The sequence below is a fragment of the Megascapheus bottae genome, chromosome 17, assembly GCF_031878675.1.
Source record: "Megascapheus bottae isolate mThoBot1 chromosome 17, mThoBot2.hap1, whole genome shotgun sequence".
Taxonomy (NCBI): domain Eukaryota; kingdom Metazoa; phylum Chordata; class Mammalia; order Rodentia; family Geomyidae; genus Megascapheus; species Megascapheus bottae.
In genome coordinates this window covers 29,355,501-29,366,050 of record NC_143525.1, presented here as the reverse complement: position 1 = coordinate 29,366,050, position 10,550 = coordinate 29,355,501, and the positions used below count along the sequence as shown (strand labels likewise).

Sequence of the window (10,550 nt, the reverse complement as noted above, 5' to 3'; positions counted from 1 at the left end):
CTGGCTTAAAAGCCTCACAAGCATGCTGTTGGAACTTACTGTTTTTCTTCTCACCACTAGAGGGGAGAATACGAAAAGAAGATTAGAACATTTTCATCTCAAACTGGCTAGTTAGCCAGTTTGAAGGAATAGCAAGCAAATGTTGGGAATCTTGAAGTCACTAATTTATGTACTTAAGCTACTTTCTTTTCATTCTTTCTCTCCCCTTTATGCCTCTTTTTGTGCTAGTACTGGGACTTGAACTCAGGGCCTCATACTCTCATTTGACTTTTTCAGTCAAGGCTCATGTTTTACCACTGGAGCCATACTCCACTTCTGGCTTTTTGCTGATTAATGAGAGATGAGAGACTCTGGGCTGGCTTCAAACTACAATCTTCAGATCTCAGCCTCCTGTTTATCTAAGACATGACCTCCTGGTACCTGGCTTAAGCTATCTTGCGTCATACACATTTCCAACGGCTTTATAAGTCTTCTAGAATAAAATATAAACTGATAGGAATTGTACACAATACCTTTTTCTTCCCAAATTGCCTTTGACCTTCCTGTATTCCTAACTTTACCTTTGCACCTACCGTACAATGTTTGGATAAGTAGTATATGGTGAAAAACACATGGGTATTGAAGCCAATCAGAAGTTAGTGAATTATTTCTCGTTGCTTTTTTTCATCACTACCACATTCAAGTCATCACGATTTTATATGTATTCTCTCAGAATTATGTCTGTGAGAGCAAAGGCCAAATTTTCCTTGCTTGTCTTTGTGTTCCTCTCTTGTCTTTGTGTTAACATTTTTCCTGGAAGCTCATTAAATATATACTGATACATGAAGCCTGATTCTATGGGGCTGTTCTTGTAGTTCTGCCATTCTGTAGGCTAAGGTAGGAGAATTACAAGTTCTAGGCCAGCTTGGGAATGCAGTGAGACCCTGGCAACATTTTGAGGCCCTGCCTCAATAATAATAATAATAGCCAGGAGTGTGGCCTACTAGAAGAGTGCTTGCTTAGCCTGCACAAATCTCTGTATTTGATTCCTTGATACCACAAACACAGAAAAAGCCAGAAGTGGTGCTGTGGCTTAAGTGATAGAGCACTTGCCTTGAGAAAGCTCAATGACAGTGCCCAGGCCCTGAGTTCAAGCCCTAGGACTGGCAAAAAGAAAAGAAAAGAAAAGAAAAGAAAGAAAGAAAGACAACAAATGTATAAGACTTTTATCTCCAATTAACAAGCAAAAAGGAAGTGGAGGGGTTGTTCTGGTGGGAGGACATCAGCCTTGATTGAAAAAACTAAACAAGAGCATGAGGCCCTAGGCTCAAGTCCTAGTATTTTCACATACAGAAAGCATGTGAACAGAGCTGTAATCCTGCCAGTCAAGAGGCTGAGAGCTAGAGTATCTTGATTTGAAGCCAACTGGGGCAAAAAAGTGCATAAGACTCCATCTCGGGGCCAGGAGTTTGGCCTAGTGGTAGAGTGCTTGCCTAGCATGCACGAAAACCCAGGTTCGATTCCTCAGTACCACATACATAGAAAAAAGCCAGAAGTGGTGCTGAGGCTTAAGTGGTAGAGCTCTAGCCTTGAGAAACTCCAAGGACAGTGCTCAGGCCCCGAGCTCAAGCCCAGGACTGGCAAAAAAAAAAAAAAAAGACTCCATCTCCAATTAGCTGCAAAAATGCCAGACTGGAAGCATGGCTCAAGTAGTAGAGCCCCAGTCATGATTACTTTGAGGCCCTGAGTTCAATCCCTGATACTGGAATGCCCCACACCTTTTTTGCTCATTATTTTAAAAAAATTGTCTTGTTTTTTGTCTGATTACTTTGAATCACAATTACATTTACACATCTTACGGAGTTAGAATGGCAAGAGCATATCACAACATCCAGCTTGTTGTGTTGTGATAGGGTCCTGCAAACTTTTTACTCAAGCTGGCCTTCAAACACAATCCTCTCAGCCTCCTGAGTAGCTATGATTACAGGCATGAGTCAACTATCCAGCTACTCCTCATTTTCTGTTACTTAATTTCTCATTAAGCCTCTTTCTGATCTTGGAACATAATATCCTACATATTATTCTTACTTCTGTCTCTGGTTACAATGTGGACTTTCCTTCCATGAAGAAGTGTCCCTTAGCCTTTTTCCATGCCTGGTTCAGGTGATCCTGCAATGGGCTTGCACAGCATTCTGTCTAGCAATCATTATAGCATTTATTACCTACTCCTGGCATAGTAACTGACATTGAACAATCACTCAATAAATGGCTGTTGAATCAACTCTACACTCACTGTACTTTCTATACCATGATGCTTGTACATTTTTTTTTCTTTTCTACTAGAACATCAAGATTGCTCCTTCCATATTTTCCTTCCAAGGGAAACATTCCCATCTACAACCTCTGTGGAAAAGAAAGCCTTAGGTAGACTAGTCATTCCTCAAGGAAAAAGGAAGTCCTTTTGCCTTAGGTGACTGGGCCAGAATTGTCATCTAATGCAGTATTGTTCAATCAAGAATGAGGCCAGGGGCTGGGAGTTTGGCCTAGTGGTAGAGAGCTTGCCTAACATGCACGAAGACCTGGGTTTGATTCCTTGGTACCACATACATAGAAAAAAAAAGCTGGAAGTGGTGCTGAGGCTCAAGTGGTAGAGCTCTAGCCTTGAGAAAGTCCAAGGACAGTGCTCAAACCCTGAGCTCAAGCCCAGGACTGGCAAAAAAAATAATGAGGCCAGCAATCAATACCAAAAAAGAAATAGAATGATCAGATTTTTCTTTCACCCTCTCAAATCTCAGTTAGAAAGAGATTGCTGACACTGTAGCTCAGGAGCAAAGTAATTGCTTAGCATGCTTGAAGGCTTGGGTTCCATCCCATCAACACACACACACACACACACACACACACACACACACACACACACACACACGGAAGAAGCAAATGACAAGGGTAAAAGAGATCCAGCTAGGAGAAAAACAGTTAAGTCATGATAAAGATTAATCATCAGAATGAAAATACCAAAATTGTTGTGTCTTGCTCTTCTGGGCTATTTAGTTTCCACATATATATAATATATGTATAATATATATATATATTTTCCAGTCCTGGGCTTGAACTTAGGGTCTAAGCACTGTCCTTGGGCTTTCTCAAGGCTAGAGTTCTACCATTGAGCCACAGCACTACTTCTGGCTTTTTTCTATGTATGTGGTACCGAGGAATCGAACCTGGGTCTTTGTGCATGCTAAGCAAGCACTCTACCACCATATATATATATATATAATAAAATTGCTAATCTAAAGCCATGTCTGTAACCTTAGCTAATTGGGAGACTAAGAAAAGGAGGACCTCCGTTTGAGGCCAGCCTTGGCAGAAACATTTTTAAGACCCCTTTCCCAACTAATAGCTGGAAGGTGCCTGTCATCCTAGCCATTTGGGAGGCTAAGATCGGGAGGATTCTGGTTCCAGGCTAGACTTTACCTCAAAGAGGAAGTATGAGCTAAGGACAGCTGGCTCACACCTGTCTTCTCAGGAGGCTGAGATCTAAAGATTGCAGTTCAAAGACAGTAGGGACAGGAAAGTCAGGGAGACTCTTATCTCCACTTAACCACCCAAAAAGCCGGAAGTGAGGTTGCTAGCCTTGAGCAAAAATGCTCAGGGACAGTGCCCAGGCAGAGAGAGAGGGAGAGAGAGAGAGAGAGAGAGAGAGAGAGAGAGAGAGAGAGAGAGAGAGAGAGAGAGAGAGAGAGAGAGAGAGAGAGAGAGAGAGAGGGGAAATATGGTAGCATATACCTGCCCATCCCACCTATGGTGGGAAGCAAAAAATTATGAGAGTCATAATCCAGGTACAAGCCCTAGAAATGAGATTTTATCTCAAAAATAACCAGTGCAGCTGGGCATCAGTGGTTCACACCTGTAATCCTAGTTAATCAGGAGACTGAAATTTGAGAACTGAAGTTCAGAACCAGCAGAGGCAGGAAAGTCCAGCTTTTTGTTTTCTGTCTTCATTTATAGAAGTACTTATCATATTTCCTATCATTAGTGGTTTTTCTATCTCTGGCATGAGAATATCACAAGATGAACTCTGAGGACAGGCTACGCTGCCTGGGCTTCCAGCAGCACACTGCACGCAGCAGTACATTTGATATATCAAAGGTGGGTGGAACTCAAATAAGATACTGCTCTCATCCCTTCATTGATTTCTGTTTATTTAATGTACATGAAAGCCCTCTGAAGTAGATACTATTATTTTCCTCACTTTACAGACTGGGAAATGGAAGCACAGTAAAAGCCTTGTCAAAGGTTACAAAGCACAGGGGACAGAAAGAGATTCAAATCAGGAACTCGGGCTCCAGAGTCTAGAAGTTTCATGACTGTACCTTAGAGCCTGAACTACAAGGGAATGAGGGCATGGAAGGTAGTTCATAGCTGGAGCACTCATGTACAGAACCCTTCCAATCATGTTATAGAAGTACATCAAGAATCCTCTAATCCTGTGTGTGAAAGTAGCCAGTGATTATAGCCACAAAGTACCAAATACTCAGATTCTTCCTGTATAAGCACAGAAAAAGAAAAATATAAGGCAAAGACATATACGGGCTTATTTCACAAATTCCTTGACCCTGTAGGGTTGTGAACACCTGGTAAATTGGTCAGATTTTTTTTTTTCAACCAATGTCTAAAGAAATAATTGTTTAAAAGTATGAAAACCTTTTACTGGAGGCTAAGCAACCACTTTCTCAGTTATTCCAAGGACTGACAGTCTCTGCATGCAACCAACAATGGAGAGTGTGTATGTGGCAGGGAGGGGGAAGGGTGGGTATAGTGGTGATGCCACTTTGTACTATTGTTTTTAAAGGAGTTTGGCTGTAGGGAGCTCTTGCAGATGCCTTTATTGGCAGCTTCAACCCGGTTCTTTAGAGTTGCCATGGCAACAGGAAGCCAAATCTAGGGAGGGGGCACTGTTTATTGGTGAGAGATCAGGAACCAACTGAAAGGACAGCTTTTTGAGGGAAGCCTGTGATTGTTGGGGGTGGAAGGGGTGGGAGAGGGGTGGAGCAGGATGTTTATGTATTAGTATAGGGTAAATTCACAGGCTGACCTCTTGGTGGTATGGATACACAAGTAGCAAAGCCCACAGTACACAGGAAGGCTGCCTAGGGTGGTTCTGGCATGATTTCTGCATTCTAATTGTCTATATTTCAGAGATAGGAGTGAGTGACCCCGGGAGAGGTCTAGAAGCTAGAAATGGTTTGTCTGTCACACACACACACACACACACACACACACACACACACACACACACACTCTTAAATATTATTGGTGTCCTGTAGGGACAGGAAGAATCTGTTCCTCTAGAAAGCCAAGGAATGGCAAAAGCTGCCTATGATTGGGTAAAACTCACCTGGGAGGTGAGTGAGGTTTGCGTTTGAATTCCTGGTGACAGACATATGGCTTTCACTGATTGCAATCTTCCAGACAGTAGAACTGAGATGCTCCTTTTAGGGAGCAGCTAAAACTGTACAGGAGATTGTGCTTTTCTTATATTAACCTTGAATCTCATTCCCATCATCAGCTGGAACTCTTCACCCCCAACCTATCCTTCCAGCCTGCTCAGGACCAAGGATCAAGTTCTTCTCCCTTACCTCTTTGATTTTTTTTTTTTTCTCTCTCGAGTAGGAGGCTCCAGGGGACCACAGCTGACTCTACCAGGCACAGAGGGTTGAGTCATCCTGCAGGCGTCAGAGCTGTTAGCAACAGCTCTGCTGATCTGTATGCAGCTCCAACTCCCTCTCCAGTTCAGAGTTTGGGAGCTGTCTTGTTCGAAAGTAAAGAACAGAACACAGATGGCTGGTAACAGGATCCCACAAGGGCCTCCTTTCCCACTGAGCCCATCCTGCTAATCCTTTTACAGAAGAAAAAAAATAATAAATGGTGAATGGAGAAAAAGACAAAACAATATCATTGTCTACATGTCTGTGGATCTTTGGTGGAAGGTCTCTAAGAAGGCTTCTGGCTATCCGTTAAATTTCCCAAGCATCTTCCACCTGGGTTCTTCTTCCTCCTCGCCCACTTCTTTTCCCTCTGTGCCTCTCATTTTCTATCCCAGCTCCTTACTCTCTGTAGTGTCTCTGAATCTGATGGAGTATCCTGCCTGCATCCCTTCTATTTGAACCAGACATTTCCTTCCACTTCATGTCTGTAAATTTGATTCAAGGTTTTTCACTCTGAAATCTGAGTAATCCTCCTGCCTCAGTCTCTTCAGCAGCTGGAACTACAGTTACGACCAAACTGCATATGTTTGTCATTTACTGGCTGTGTGAGCTTGGGCAATTTCTCTTATCGCTTATATATCCTAATAACCAACAAAAACAAAATATTCCACTGAGGAAGATAGCATTTATGTTCAACGTGCTGCTGATGCAATTATAAAACGAAAAAAGAGTAGACAGTAGGTATGAGTTTTATAAGACTAGAAGACTTTGTAAAACCTGGCATATCAATACATTAATACTGTTTTTCCCTAATTTAGTAATTGTTAGTAAAAATTGTTTTTTTCTCCTTCTTTTTCTCCTTCCTTCCTTCTTCCCCTCCCCACCTTAGTCTGGTCCTGGGCATTGTCCCATCATCTTTTGCTCAAGGCTAAAACTCTGCCACTTGAGTCACAATGCTACTTCCAGATTTTTCTGTTTATGTGGTATTGAGGAATCAAACCCAAGGCTTCATGTATGCTAGGCAAGCACTCTACAACTAAGCCACATGCCCAGCCCTGCTGTTTTTTTCATACTAACGGTACAGTAATTTCCTTAGAAGGTAAGATGTTGGGCTGCTAGTTAACTATATGATGATAGGTAAGGTTTCTAGCTAGCTATTTATCTATCTATCCGTCATCTATTTTCATTTCTTTCTAATGTGTGTGGGGGGTGCACATGTGTGTGTGCACATGTATAAGCGCGTGAGTGTGTGTTTTCTTTCTTTTTGGAGTTCATTAGAACCCAGGATCACTACTATATTCCAGGAGACAAGGAAGGACTGGAGGAAGTCTGTAAACACCAGGAAAAAAGTTATATTCAGGGGCTTGGAGTTTGGCCTAGTGGTAAAGTGCTTGCCTAGCATGCATAAATCCCAGGTTCAATTTCTCGGTACCACGTACACAGAAAAGGCCAGAAGTGGTGCTATGGCTCAAGTGGTAGAGCTCTAGTCTTGAGAAAGCCCAAGGATAGTGCTCAGGCCCTGAGTTCAAGCTCCAGGATGGCAAAAATTTATGTTCAGGATGGTATTATCTTTGGCACTGAGTCTATCGGAAGTGTTCGTACAATCAGGTCAAACACCACTGTTCAATTAATGTGATTACCAAAGACACAGCTGACACAGGGTTGTGGTTTGACATGGCTCCTTTGTTGCAGGTAATAAATATGTGTAATGTCAATTATACTAATGTGTTTTGCTCCAGTTGAAACAAGAAGGAGGAGGAGGAGGAGGCCAGGACACTGTAGCTCATTCTGTCTGACCAGGCAGCTCTTTGACAACACGTTTTTCCTGTCTCTCTTTGTAACTGCTAATTAGGTTCTCAGTTGAGCTGTCAGGAATCTTGACAGGTTTCACAGGCAGTCACCATCTGACAATTTACAACTTTGGGCTTTCCACAGCTGGCATGTTCCCTCCCAGGAAACCGAAGTTTCTCAATCCTATGCTCCTCCCATCATTCAAAGAGTCTGATCTAAGAAGAGAGTGAGCTTTCTCAACTCATTGTCTAATCCAGAGCAGACTATGGTCTCATGTCTCATGATGGTGGTAGAGAAACCTCTGAACCTGTGTGTGAACGGAGCAGTAAGACATGACTGTGGTTTAGTAATGGAGAGGGAGTCATCAAAGCAAGAAGAAACTTGGGAGGACCAGAATTTGACACAGCCTTTCAAAATGAGAAAAAAGTTAATAAAGTTGCTCTTTCTTTTTTCTTTTGTTGTCAATCATGGGGCTTGAACTCAAGACTGTCCCTGAGCTCTTTTGCTCAAGGCTAGTGCTCTACCTCTTTAATCCACAGAACCACATCTGATTTTCTGCTTTTTAATTGGAGATAAAGGTCTCCTGACCCTTCCTGCCTGGGCTGACGTTGAAGCAGGATACTCAGATCTCAGTCTCCTGAGTAGCTAAGATTATAGCCATGAGCCACAAGGAGCTGGCTTTCAAGTTGCTTTTTCTTCTGGCTGGGGGATGCAACTTAGTGGTACAGCACTTGCTTAGCATGCAACAAATGAATGACTATTCTTTCCCCTTTCCTTTTCTTCCTTTATCTTTTTTTTTCCCCTCTGTGGTACTGGGGACTGCTAAGCAAGCCTCTGCCACGTGAGCTGTGCCCCCAATACTAGCTTCTAACTTTTACCTCCACTTCCAAAGGGGAGCTAAGATTCAATGTAACACCATCACACCTAGCTTTTCTTTTGCTTTAAAAAGCTCAGTTCAGGGTTGGGAGTTTGGCCTAGTGTTAGAGTGCTTGCCTAGCATGCACAAAGACCTGGATTCGATTCCTCATTACCACATACATAGAAAAAGCCAGAAGTGGTGTTGTGGCTCAGGTAGCCTTGAGAAAGTACAAGGACAGTGTTCAGGTTCTGAGTTCAAGCCCCAGGACTGGCAAAAAAAAAAAAAGCTCAATTCCTGCTGGTACAGGTAGCTCATGCCTATAATCTTAGCTACTCAGGAAGCTGAGGTCTAAGGATTTGAAAGCCAACCTAGGTAGAAAAGTCTCTGTGACACTCTTATCTCCAATTAATCACTCAAAAATCAGAAGTGGAGCTATGGCTCAAAGTGGTAGAGTGCCAGCCGTGAGCAAAAGTGCCCAGGGACAGTGCCTAGGCCCTGAGTTCAAGAGCCATGGATGGTGCTTACTTCAGCAGCACATATACCAAAATTGGAACAATATGGAGAAGACTAGCCTGACCCCCACACAAGGATGGCACACACATTCCTAAAGTGTTCCATAGTTTCTATCTGTTTAGGGACAGTTAGGGGGAGCATAGAAATTATGGGACAAAGGGTGAACAAATGCAGCAGTGACACTAAACAACTGTGTGGTTCCACTGATATAAAGTAACCAAATTTCTACGATATTTGGGGAAGAGGAGGAATGGAAAGTTACTAAGGTGGAAAATGTTCTGTTTATAATGGTGTTGGGTGGCACAACAACGTGAATATACTGAATGCCAATTAAATTTGGTACCAGTGGGCCAGACACCAGCGGCTCAAACCTGTGTTCCTAGCTGCTCAGGAGGCTGAGATCTAATAAAGGCAGTTTGAAGCCAGCCCAGGCAGAAAAGTCTCTAGGACACTCTTATTTCCAATTAACCACTCAAAAACTGGAAGTGGTACTGTGGCTCAAGTAGTAGAGTGCTAGCCTTGAGCACAAAGAGACTTATGGACAGTGCCTAGGCTCTGAGTTCAATTGCCACAACTGATCAAAAAAAAATTGAATTACCTGGCATGAATCCAAATAATGCAAAGCAAAACAATAAAATAAAACAAACTATAGGGAGCTGGGGATATAAATATAGTTCAGTGCTAGAGTGCGTGCCTGACATAACACAACACAAAAATGTAAAAGGACAAATTGGGCGTGGTGGCTCACACCTGTAATCCTAGCTACCTAGGAGGCTAAGATCTGAGGACCAAGGTTCAAAGCCAGCCAGGGCAATAAAGATTGGGAGACTTTTATCTCCAATTAACCACTAGAAAAATGGAAAATGGGGCTGAGGCTCCAGGGGTAGGATAGTAGCTTTGAACTGAAGAGCTCAAGGACAGCACCCAAGCCCAGAGTTCAAGCCTAATGACCCACCAAAATAAAAAGCACATTAAAAAAAATTTTTTTTGCCAGTCCTAGGTCTAAACACTGTCCTTGAGCTTTCTCAAGGACAGAGCTCTTCCACTTGATCCACAGCACCACTTCGGCTTTTTCTATGCATGCAGTGCTGGGGAATTGAACACAGGTCTTCATGCATGCTAGATAAGCACTCTTCCACTAGGCCAAATTCCCCACCCATAAAAGGACAAATTTGAGACAGGTGCCAGTAGCTCACATTTGTAATCCTAGCTACTTAGGAGGATGAGATCTGAAGATCATGGTTCAAAGTGAGGCCAGGCAAGAAGTCTATGAGACACTTCTGGTTTATTAGTGGTTAATTGGAGATAAAAGTCTCTTGGACTTTCATGCCCAGGCTGTCTTTGAACTGCAATCCTCATATCTCAGCCTTCTGAGTAGCTAGCATTACAGGTGTGAACCACTGGTGCCTGGCACTCTCTGAAAATTTTTATGCCAGTACTGGTACTTGAACATAATACCTCATACTCTTGCCCAGCCTTTTCAGCCATGGCTGATGCTCTACCACTGGAACTATACCTCAACTTCTGGCTTTTGTTGATTAGGGCCTCACAGGGTCTGCTTAGGCTGGCTTCAAACTAGGATTCTCAGATCTCAGAAACCTAAGTAAACTAGGACTAAAGGCATAGGGTATCAGCAAGAGGCTTTTCATTGTTGATGTTGTTGGTTGTGGGCCTTGAACTCAGGGCCTGAGCTCTACCGC

General features: G+C 42.9%; 1 non-coding gene across 1 annotated transcript; it reads left to right on the top strand.

Moving 5' to 3' along the window:
• Positions 1-8,854: 8,854 nt before the first annotated feature.
• Positions 8,855-8,961, top strand: LOC150051537 (U6 spliceosomal RNA). Its single transcript, XR_016538519.1, has one exon. It is a non-coding gene; the product is annotated as a U6 spliceosomal RNA (small nuclear RNA).
• Positions 8,962-10,550: the final 1,589 nt, after the last annotated feature.